The sequence below is a fragment of the Camellia sinensis genome, chromosome 11 (genome assembly GCF_055761805.1).
Source record: "Camellia sinensis isolate YWXY chromosome 11, ASM5576180v1, whole genome shotgun sequence".
NCBI classification, from domain to species: domain Eukaryota; kingdom Viridiplantae; phylum Streptophyta; class Magnoliopsida; order Ericales; family Theaceae; genus Camellia; species Camellia sinensis.
Genome location: NC_138971.1, coordinates 114,266,873 through 114,278,600, shown reverse-complemented (window position 1 = coordinate 114,278,600; position 11,728 = coordinate 114,266,873). Strand labels below are relative to the sequence as shown.

The following is an 11,728-nucleotide window of genomic DNA, read 5'->3' as shown; positions in this document are numbered from 1 at the left end:
ATGGGATAAAGTGTAATTTGCCTTGACAAAAATGAATCGCAAAATGGAGAATTCCATTATCCACATACCATATGGACCTTTAGTAATAATTAATTTTCTTTTTTAATTATAATATTATTTTTAGATACCATATGCATATTTAGTTATGATCAACACTTTATTTCATATGTACTTTTAGTTATGATCAATTTTTTTAATTCTAATATTATTTTGAATTATTTAGTTTTAACTCTTTTTTTTTCGCTTGATTAATTATTACGACAAAATATAGAATTATATCATTTTGTTATAAATTGTCTAATTATAAGGTGAACAAAATGAGACAAACACAGTTGAGGGAGAAAATATTGGTGATGCAGCGGACCATTTCGTGAAGACTAGGGTCTCTCTATCTTTGTCCCGTATTCTCCACGGGAGGCTTCTTTGCAATGGCAACAGAGCATATCCATTGCATTGTGGGTGGGTATTGACTGCAAGAGACGACAATCCATGTCGTCATCGTCGGCTTGAGAAGGTTTACTTTCTCACTGCCTCTAGGGTTCTCTTCTCCAACCCTCCTCATATCAGCAAGTTTTGGTACTCCAGTTTTCTCTCTTTCCATCTTCCATATACTTTTGTGGGTCATTTTTTTTTTGTTTTTCTTTTTTGGGTGTTTTAATGTTTGTTGCATTGATTATGAGAGAAATGGTGGATTAGTTCATTCATATACAATCATCATTAATTTTGAACTAGGATATTGTTGCTTGCTTTCACAGTATATATTGAATGTCACAGAATTAGATGATGCTCTGATCAAATGCCTCTCTATTGGAAGATCACAGGATGTTTGATTGGATGGACTGGATAAGGGATTAGAATCATCAGACTTGAATTCTGTGAATCCCAGATTATTTGGTTGGATTGGATGTATATCCGTGTTTGTTTTCTCATAAGATTAGATTAAAATACTGTTTTACCCTTTGTCAATTGTTTACTAAGTAAATCTGTCTTTAAATTTAATCTTTATTTATAATTGATTAGTGGACCACAATTAATTGTTTAATTTTTTCAATGTTTCAAACAAACATTTTTCCAATAGTTACATTTTTTAATGGTCACATTCTTTCAATATAAATAAGACCATTTCCCTTCTAATTTTTATCCAACACAATTTTTTTTTTTTTTTTTTTTTGTTTGTAATCGGTAAAAAATTAACTTTATTAATGCATAGAATGAGCAAAGCATAAATACATCAACAAAGAAAAAGAGTAAAGAGCACACACCCAAAAATCAAAAGAATAAAAAACAAAAGTTGAAGAGATTTCAACAAAAAGCCTTCACACCCACAGATTAAAAGCAACATACTAGCTATGTTTCAAGGCTCAAAAAAAAAAAAAACCAACAGCAGCATCACACCACAAACAACCAGCAGCAACAGCATCCATTAAAAAAAACCAGCTATGTTTTTTCAAGGCTCAAAAAAAGAAAAAAGAAAAACACAAATACAAACCTAGAACCTACCAACAACAGAGGAAGCAAATGATATATGATGAGGGCAAAATAGACTTTTTACGGTTTAATCCATGTTCGGCGGACTAAACAAAAAAACAAACGCCAGTTAAGGGGCTTCCAATGGATTTTAATCCAATTCCATACCTTAATCCTTCCAATCAAACACCTCCATAGAGTTAGATGATGCTAATCTATTGCTGAGAATAGCTATCTAATAGCTAGGGGCGTTTAGGCAACATAGTAAAAAGCCAACTTTTTGGCTTTTTAGGTCACATCACCTCTCTACTTTTTTACTACAAAAAAGCTAAAAAGTCATAAAAAGTTAACTTTTTACCAACTTTCCAAAACATCACCTAATAGGGTTGGTCCCGTTTCGATGATGTGAACCGTTCATTTTGTAGAGCTGCCGTGTATATTATCATGAAAAAAAATTAGCATTGATCTGATAATTGTAGCATTTTTTTTTATAGTCTCTAAAAATATGGATAGTCTATTTTCAAAGCATTCTTGTCATCTATTTTTTAAAAAATAAACGCAATAAAATAAAAATGTTACGATTATCGGATCAACTTTATTGTTTCCATTGATGATATATACAGAGAGTTCTATAGAATGTACAGTTTGGATCATCAAAAAGAGACCTATGGTGCGCTCTACAGACCCCTCAAGTTCTCTCAAGTTTAGATTTAAAATTGAGATTTGATGTTGAGAGAAGCCCAACCTAGTTGATATTCAGTAGTTTGCACCCACTTCTTTTAGAATTTCATTCTCTTTCTTCATTTTTCAAAATTTTCAGGCCCCTTCAGCCTAACCAATTTGAAATTTTTATTGGGAGCTTGCCAATTACTAGAATAGAGAATTCTTGTTTAATCTTATCTATGTAATTGATTGTTCATTGAAATATGCTTTTCATGTAAGGCGGAAGATGAATTCTTTTTTTAATTAGTTTTAATCTTGGTATGACTGCTAATCGAGACTGTGATATACTGAGAAGCTAGAGGTAGTTGCAAGAGAGGATTTAGAAGCAGTGCCTAATACAGTGGTGACTGCTACAAAGACTGACACTTTCAGAAGGCTTGAAGAATGAGAGTCAAGGAATTGAGAAATGATGCAATAGTTTCTCATTTAGGAAGAAGATAAGCTCAAAAGGAAGACATGTGTCGCCCACTGGCACTTGTTTACGTTTTCTTTTTTTATATCTTTAAGAACTAGACATGGTTTATACACTTAGGGAATACGCATGTCTATCGCTTAGACACAAATCAAACACATGATTGTTTTAAAGAAAATAAATTGGGAGCCTATGATAAAATTAAAATAATGTAAATTTATACCTATTAATCCCTCATTCTTGGAGTTTTTTAATTTTAGTTTTAAGCGTTTCTAAAAGAAGAAATTAGTTATAGAATCAATTAAACTACACAAGATAGTGACAGAAGAAAACATTCTCTGTAAAAATTATGATTAAGTGAAGAATTATAATAATGCATTGGCTACAGGATGGAGTGGTTTCTTTACTTCTGTCTTTCTTTCTTTCTTTCTTTTTTTGTTTTCTTCTTCTTTTTTCCTTTTAGGTTGTTTTGTTTTTGTTTATTTATTTTGATAAGTATTCTTCTTCTTCTTCTTGTTATTAATATTATTATTCTTCAGGATGTGTGTTTTCTTTGTTATATAGGAGGTGACCACATCAGGTCTTCGTGACCAAGAACCTGTTTGCTTTTGTTTAATTTTTCACTTTTCTAAATTTATGTTGTGCCTTCAAGAAAGAAGTTTGAGATGATATTTTTATTTCAAATCCCCTCTCAGAATGCTTAGGGAAGTTCCTTAGTAAAACTACTATGAAACTTCGTTATAGTGTCATATCTGTCATGTTTTGTGTTCATTGGGGGTATTCAGAATGATTTCTAGACAATGAAGACTTATTCTTAGATTTCCATTTGTGCTATAAATATTGATCACTGATTTGTCTAATACAATGAACTGATTGATTCATTGGTAAATTCATCCAGACCAATTTTTCCTTGAAGACTCTCTTTGATTTGATAAATCTCAATTTCTTTCTTTTACCTCTTTTTTTTATTATTTTTATTGATCGGACAAATGTCTGAGTTTACCTCTCTCTGCAATAATTATGTTTGTTTATGGATTATTATACATTCTGTGACATTTACTTATGTCCAGGACTTTCCCCGTGGTACAACTTTTCTTAACCTGCATACCTTCATTAGGTATTCTAGTTCCCACTTCCGATTGCATATTAATTAGATTTGCACTTGTCATTTAGCATTTCTAACCCAAATGCTTTTTCCTTTAACAGCTAGATATGTATTGGGTAAATATGCCAGCTATGAATTCAAAAGAATGAAGGCCGTAATATTTTAATCATTTCTGGTGAATATGTTCCTTATCTTAGACCATAATTTATGTTATTTATTGGTCCCCACATACCCACTCTTCGTTTGTAGCAATCTTTCTTCTTGGATGATACAAGCATTGCGGATGCAAAGCTGCCATGGAGACCAACTGTTTGATGTTGCATATATGAGTGTTAAAATGGACCTTTTCATTTTCATTTTCTTTTTCTGCATTGCTACTGTGAATAGGATACATAACTGGACCTTTGGTGATGACTTTGTTATTCGTGAATGATGTAACTAGGAACTAGTTCTCATGTTTTGTTTATTGGATTTTGGGCGAATTCCTCCCAATGCAAAAGAAAATTGGTTCACTTAACTTAGATTATTAAAAAGAGAAAAAATGAAAACTAGGAGGCAACACATTGATCCTACTGCCCATCTACTCAATAAGGATGTGAGAGAATGGAAAATGATAAGAATTATAGGCTTGGACATGATTTTGCTCTGGTATGATTGAATCCAAACCAAAAAAAAAAGAAGCTTATTTCTCTTCTTGTAAACGATGGTTTTTTTTCCTAGTAATTGTTGTTGATCATCCCAGTTTTTACTTTTTATTTCAAGGTTTCCCAAAAACCCCAGCCAGATATTTATTGGTAAAATATAAAATTTCTCATCTGCATATATTTCACAGCAGAATATTTTAAACTATTCGAGATCATATCAGTGACTCTTGGATGCATTTATTTTAATGAGTCTAGTAAACACTATATTCACACATTTTACAAGATGTGTTCCTCGATCTTAAAGTAATGCTTACTTTGCATCTTAGCTTCCAACAATCAAACTGCTAAACCGGATTGTAGCTGCTTTCTGTGACTCCATAGGTTGATAGTTTTTGGCAGATTATAAAAATATTAACAGCATATCTCTATTGATCTAGTTACTCAAAATGTTTTCTTTGGTAGCTGAGCTGAAAAAGAACGAAGAACGAAAGCATCATGTAATCGAATTTCGAGTCATAGAAAGAGGGAAGTAATGGGGTCCGATTCTGAATTTTCAAACTTAAAATCAAGAGTTGATGCATTAGAGGCAGCCATGCAGGAGATTGAAGCTGAATCAAAGAAAATGCCAAGTGTCACCAAAACCAACAATGAGGAAGAACATAAGAAGAGGTTGCAGCTTTCAGATGCTGGTTCAAACACCAAAATTGCCACGGGTAACAAACTAGTTTGAAGTTGGAGGAGCCAGCATTGAACTTGGTTTTGAAGCTGCTAAGCAGAAGCCAGAAGTGAATGCCAGCAATGGAGGCATCAGTTGAATGTCTTTGTTGATTCAGTTGATTTACACGCCATGGATTTGTTTCTTGGGGCGTTTCACAGTCAATAAAGTTGGACAACTCTTGAGTGAACTAACTGTAAATATTTCTCTGCTATTCCAGCTTCCTCCCTTGATTTTTTCTGTACGTATATTTCTTCATCAAAGATTTGAAATGAACAACCCTACTAGGTTGAAGTTGGAGGAGACAGCATTGAACTCGGTTATTGAAGCTGCTAAGCAGAAGCCAGAAGTGAATGCCAGCAATGGAGGCATCAGTTGAATGTCTTTGGTTGATTCTGTTGATTTGCACACCATGGATTTGCCTCTTGGGGCGTTTCACAGTCAATAAAGTTGGACAACTCTTGAGTGAACTCACTGTAAATATTTCTCTGCTATTTCTTCTTCATCAAAGATTTGAAATGAACCATAGAGCTTAGCTCTGAAGGGACACTTCAGGTACAGGCAAATTCAAACAGTGGTATGGTTGCTGAAAACTGCAGGGTGTTAACCACGATTTTTATGAACTCTATATGAATTTCTCTTTTTTCTTTCAAGTGTTTGCATTGGAGTAAAAATATTATAGCAATAACATTTTACCATAATTTTGGAATAAAATTTGTCTGTACATTACTTGTTTAATTTTGGGGGGAAAAAAAACCAAAAAAACCACCATAGAATGGTTAAAGCCCCGACTTTTGATCCTCAGCTTCACTTGAAAAGAACTGTTGCTAATTGAGAATTTTAATATTGAACTAGCTCTAGATGATGAATATATAAAGAGTTGAGTTACTGTATTTGAATTTTGGATTTGTAAAGAAAAAGGAAAGAACTTTTTTTTAAAAAAATCTTATACTGTTTTTCTTTTCTCTATACAAATTTAAAATTTAAAATTCATAGATAGTGTTAACTAGTGAGGGAGTTGGTTGTTGAAATGGTGGCAGATATTAAAGCTATATTGGATGGTTTTAAATTTTGTTGTGTTGATGGATTTACCCATGTTTATGTGGAATTAGATTCGAAGTGTTGATGGATTTACCCATGTTTATGTGGATTTTCGAACTGGATTATCTTCTCTTCCTTGGCACTTTCATTTGTATCTTTTTTAGACTACACCTGCCCTCGTTTGGCATAGACGCGAAAAGGTTAAAATAGTCGCAAAAAGATAAAATAAGTTAACAAAATTAATAAGATAAAATGTCATATCAAACCATAAACATTTCATTTTTATTCTCAGAAAAGTCAAAAAGATCAAAAAGCCTAACTTAAAATAGTCAAAAAGTTGAAAAAAATAAAAAAATCAACTCACTTCTCAAACGAAACTGGCCATTAGGGTCTCTTTGGTTATTCATTGCTACCTTTAAAGTAAATTGTGTTGCAAATGCCTTAATTAATTGAGGTTGTGATTATGGTGATTCTTAATTTTTATTTATTTTTTTGGAACTTCCTAGATTGGTTAAGGGTGTTGTGACTTTAGATAGGTTGATCACAATAGTTAATTTTAATTTTATCTTATAATTTATTATTATCTTTTTATCAATTTCATCTAGGTGATTTTTAAAACTTTTCAGTTCAGTTCTTATGTAATCTAATTTGATGGTTATAAATAATTATTAAAGTCTAATTTGATGGTTAAAAAAATATTATTTCAAAACTTGAACAATTTAACCATATAACCAAGGGGATTGTTTTTTAGGGTCTCTTGTATTAAAATTTTATAGCATAAAAGACATCTAATATTTTTATAATGTTTAAGGTTCCTCACACATCGATTCAAAAAAATTTCAATCCAGAGAATTTTTTTGGACTTCCCACTCTTCAGAGAAATTCTCTCTAAATTTCTCTGGTGTGCACAAATTTCATTGGTTTGCAAATTTCTCTAGTTTTCTCTCCAAAGGAATTCTCTCCAAATTTCTCTGGTTTGTACAAATTTCTCTGGTTTGCAAATTTCTCTAGTTTTCTCTGGATTTTCTAGAGAAATTATCTCCAAACTAAAGAAATTTCCTCTGTGTTTTGAACAAACCAGAGAAAATTAGGCTACTTAGAAACAAAAAACAATCATAATTTTCTTTGTGTTTTGAACAAACCAGAGAAAATTGGACTATTTAGAAACCAAAAACAATCACATGCAATTGTTTTGAACAAACCAAAGAAAATTTGTTCACTTAGAAACCAAAAGCAATCACAATTTTCTCTGTGTTTTGAACGAGAGAAAATTGGCCTACTAAGAAACCAAAAAACAATCACAATTTTCTTTGTGTTTTAAACAAACCAGAGAAAATTGGCTACTTAGAAACCACAGAAAAAAAAAAAAAAAAAAATCACAATTTTATCTATGTTTTGAACAAACCAGAGAAAATTGGCTACTTAAAAAAAACAAAAAAAAAAAAAGAAAACCACAATTTTTTCTATGTTTTGAACAAACCAGAGAAAATTGTGATTGTTTTTCTTTGTGATTGTTTTTCAAAAAGCATTTTATCAAACAAGTTAGTTTCAAAGCTCACAGCTATATGTTTTACAGTTCTAAGAAGAGTTTTCTCAAATCAAATCTCACAGTTATGTGTTTTAGAGTTCTAAGAAGCGTTTTATCAAACAGTTTAACTTCTACTATATATATAAATGTTTGTATGTACCTCATTTGTAAGAGAGAGACCTTGTTCTAGGACCAGTAAAGGACGGAGTCGGAAGAGGAAGAACTAAGAGAAGTTTACTAGGGCTTTCAAACATGAAAGTGACAGTATCACTTCCATCATCAGCCTTGATGGTGATAATATCGTCGTTTACTCCTACCATTGGGTTGTCTTTTCATTGCGGTATGCTTCGATTCCGATATCAGTGAAATCGTCCATGAATAAGGATGCTTTGAGCTTCGCTTGACAGATGAGAGAGAGTTGGAGAAGACGACGACGACGACGATGAACTTCGGCGATAGAGGTGGAGTTCGTCGAAGAGAGAAGAGCAGAAAGAGAGAGATGAAGAAAGGGAGAGGTAGTTTGATTTTGGGATCAAATTTTTCTGTGATATATAGGTGTCAAGGATTGAGGGATCTTAAACATCATAAAATAATATTGTGAATTTCTTTCATTATTAGAAATGAGAGAGGGACCTTAGACTAATTTTTCATATAACCAAATATCTATCTAATTGCTTGTAGTTTGTTAAAAAAAAAAAAGAAAAAAAAATTGAGTGTTTAGTTTTACAGTTCAATGGGTGTTTTGGAAAGTGTTTTTTTTTTTTTCGTCTTTAGTAAACTTTTTTTTTTTAAAAAAAAAAATTTAAAAATTTAGATTTCTAAATTTAGCTTGACAAGGCAAATCGAAAATTATAATTTTAAAAAAAATTCAAAAAAAATTCAGAAAAGACAAACGTAAGCAAAAATAAACAATCAATAAACAATCTTTTTTGATTTATTTTTATTTTTTTAATTTTTTTGGAATTTAAAAAAAAAATATTTTTTAGATTCGTATAGACCAAAAAAATAAAAAATTTTGACATAATTTAAAAAAAAATCACAAAATATTCAGAAAAAGAGATGATTTTTTTTTTTTTGGGGGTCAAAGGAGGCTTTCAAATTTTAAAATGAGATTTTTTTTTTCATTAAATCAAGTTTTAACAGTAATTAATTTGTGCAATTACTTTTAATCTTAGGATTAAATAAATAAAATCAAAATACAGTGATAGTTTAATCGAAAAGATTAAATAAATTTGTGCAAACTTGTTGGGGAACACTTCTCTCTACTTGCAGAAACCCAATGCATCAATTGCAATCACGACAGCTTTCTCGCCATCCAAATAGACCCAAACCCAATTTTCCCGACCAAACCTGGACCTGCATGTCTACCGACCCTCAGCATCCTCCTCCAGGTAACCTCCCTCCATTATGTTCTTTTTTCTTTTCTTTTTTTATCAACCCTCCATTATGTTCGTGAGAACCTAATAATCTCTCTCTCTATTTTCTAAATATACGTATGGGCAAATTACTCTCTCAACTATCACTATTTTTTATTTTATTCCCTCAAATTAAAAATTAATACAATATATTTCTTTTATCTTCAAAAAGTTTTTAATTTAATTTTTTACGTCTCCATTTTGTTAATAAAATTAACTAGAAAATGTATAAGTAATGTGTGCACATGTTATATTTAAAATAAAAATACATTTTAAAAATCTATCATAAATGACATATGCATATTACATATCACCAAGGATCCTCTAAAGTGAAATTTCTCTAAAGTTTCCTAGAGTGCTACATTGTGTGGTTGAGATTTACTGGCAAGTCACGTCAGAAAAATTGATGTGACTTGTCAGTAAATCTCAACCACACAATGTAGCACTCTAGAAAACTTTAGAGAAAAATCACTCTAGAGGATCCTTACTCATTACCTATATATATATATACAATTTTTTTTCCTCCCAATTTTATTAACATAATGAAGATATAAGGGTTAAATTAAAAACTTTCAGAAGATAAAAAAAAATACATTATATCAATTTTTAGTTTGAAAAAGTAATGTGAAGAACCATTATAGTTGAAGAGGATAAAGTACAATTTGTCATGTACGTATTAATGTTGATTTTTATGTACCCTTTGCTCAGAAAATGAAGGAATTGGAAAAGAAGTGAGTGATTAGAATTTTGATTTATTGAAATAAAGAATTAGTTAGCCTAGGTTACTGAAACCAAATATAAGAGAAATTGAAGAAACAAAGATAAAACTTTGAACATTTTATGTTCTAATTAAATGAAAAACTACCCAAATAGTCTTCAGTAGGTTGTCGAGTTGGGTTAAAATAGTTAATAAAAAAAATTCACATTTAATTCATAATTATTTTACTTTTTTCTATTATAATTATCAAATCAATTACAAAAAAAAAGTCAACTAAGATCTCGTTTGGAAAGTTGGTTATTTTAATAATCTATTTTAATTTTTGACTATTTTAATATATCAAAATATTTGTGTTTAGAAAGAGGGTTAGATTTTTTTTTTTTAGTTAATTTGATATTTGTAGAAGAAAAAATAAAATAATTATAAATTTAATATGACATTTTATCTTATTAATCATTTTAACTTATTTTATTTTTTTATAAATTTTAACTTAAAAAAAACTAATTTTTAACGTCCCAAACAGCCCCACCTACTTAAACACAATTATTTTAATAGCCAATTATTTTAGTAGTGAAAAAGTTGGTCCACATTGTTGTGTCTTTTCTTTTCCTACATTTTCTTAGAAACCGACCAAAGCTTCTTTTGTTCTCAATTTTGATTCCTTTTATATATTCATACATCATCTCCAACCCTTCATCAAATATTTCATCAAATTTAAATAAAAATATAACCAATTCTTTTATTGATATCAGACACTCTAACAGTGTTTTATCAAAACACAGGACATTCGGCGAGTCGACTGGCAAGTACAATCTGAGAAAGCTTGATCTTTTCCACTTCGTGAGTTTCTATCTGTTTAGTTTTGCTGCAGACCTTGAGGAAGCTATTTTGCTGCAAGAAGTTAAGATCAATAATAATGATGAGGCTAAATCATGAGAGAAAAAGAGATTTGAATATGTCTACAAAGAGGGGCTTACCATTTTTAACACAGTTATCATATTTTGGAGGAGAGAGATGAATGGCGTGGGGTTCCTCTTCTTTGGCACAGTGTTGATAGAGAGCGTGAAATTGATTACGAGAATTATAGAAATGAAATTCAAATCCAAAGGAGTAAATCTTTGGAGGAGAGAGATGAATGGCGTGGGGTTCCTCTTCTTCGGCACAGTGTTGATAGAGAACGTGAAATTGATTACAAGAATTATAGAAATGAAATGCAAATCCAAAGAAGTAAATCGAGAGAAAGAGAAAATTGACTAGAGAAAATCTAGAGTTCTCTTTAATGATTGACTGTGTCCAATGATTGACTGCCTCCAAAACAAGCTAAGAATCTAGAGCTCTCTTCAATGGCGATTGAAATATCAGTACAGTTACCTATTTTAGTTCCTTTTTAGCTTCAAAAACAGAGTGACCCAAAAAAAAAAAAAAGGTAAGTTTTGTATGCTACAGACGACTGGTCGGCCGGTTGTCCCGGTGGGACCCACGTCCTACGTAAACTCACAGTATTTTGGTGAACCTGACCCAGCTCCTCGATTTGGTGAAAATTTTGCTTTATTCTCAGTTTCATATCACTTTGATGAAACCATTGGAGAGATAAAAGTGACCTTTTTTTCATCAAATTCAAATCTGGTGCTGAATTTGATTCAGCGTTAGAGATGGTATAATGCCTCTGAATCTGAAGTAGGATGTCAATTGTTTACTTCTTGTCTATCACATTTTCTCAGCAACCAAACAGAACATAATCAATTAGTCTTTGGTCCTTCAAATCCCTAATCAATCACTTCAATAAAAATTGAATTCTTTGCGTATTAATGTATTGCTGTTGGCTACATATTTTGTATAGGCCAACACAGTTCAACACGTAGCAGGATGAGGACAATATGGGAAGACAATTCAAATCTTCCATCGTAATCACACACGTGGCAGTTGGTATTGGTTATTGTGGATCTGCATAGCACTGGAT

The 11,728-nt window shown here is 31.3% G+C and overlaps 1 long non-coding RNA gene across 2 annotated transcripts; it reads left to right on the top strand.

Moving 5' to 3' along the window:
• The first annotated feature begins 313 nt into the window (after positions 1-313).
• LOC114287808 (uncharacterized) lies at positions 314-5,804 on the top strand. 2 transcript variants are annotated; one of them, XR_014344354.1, is made up of 2 exons: positions 314-576; positions 4,814-5,804. It is a non-coding gene; the product is annotated as an uncharacterized LOC114287808 (long non-coding RNA). The 2 variants fall into 2 exon arrangements; XR_014344353.1 differs by having other exon boundaries at positions 320-576; positions 775-5,804.
• The last annotated feature ends 5,924 nt before the right edge of the window (positions 5,805-11,728 follow it).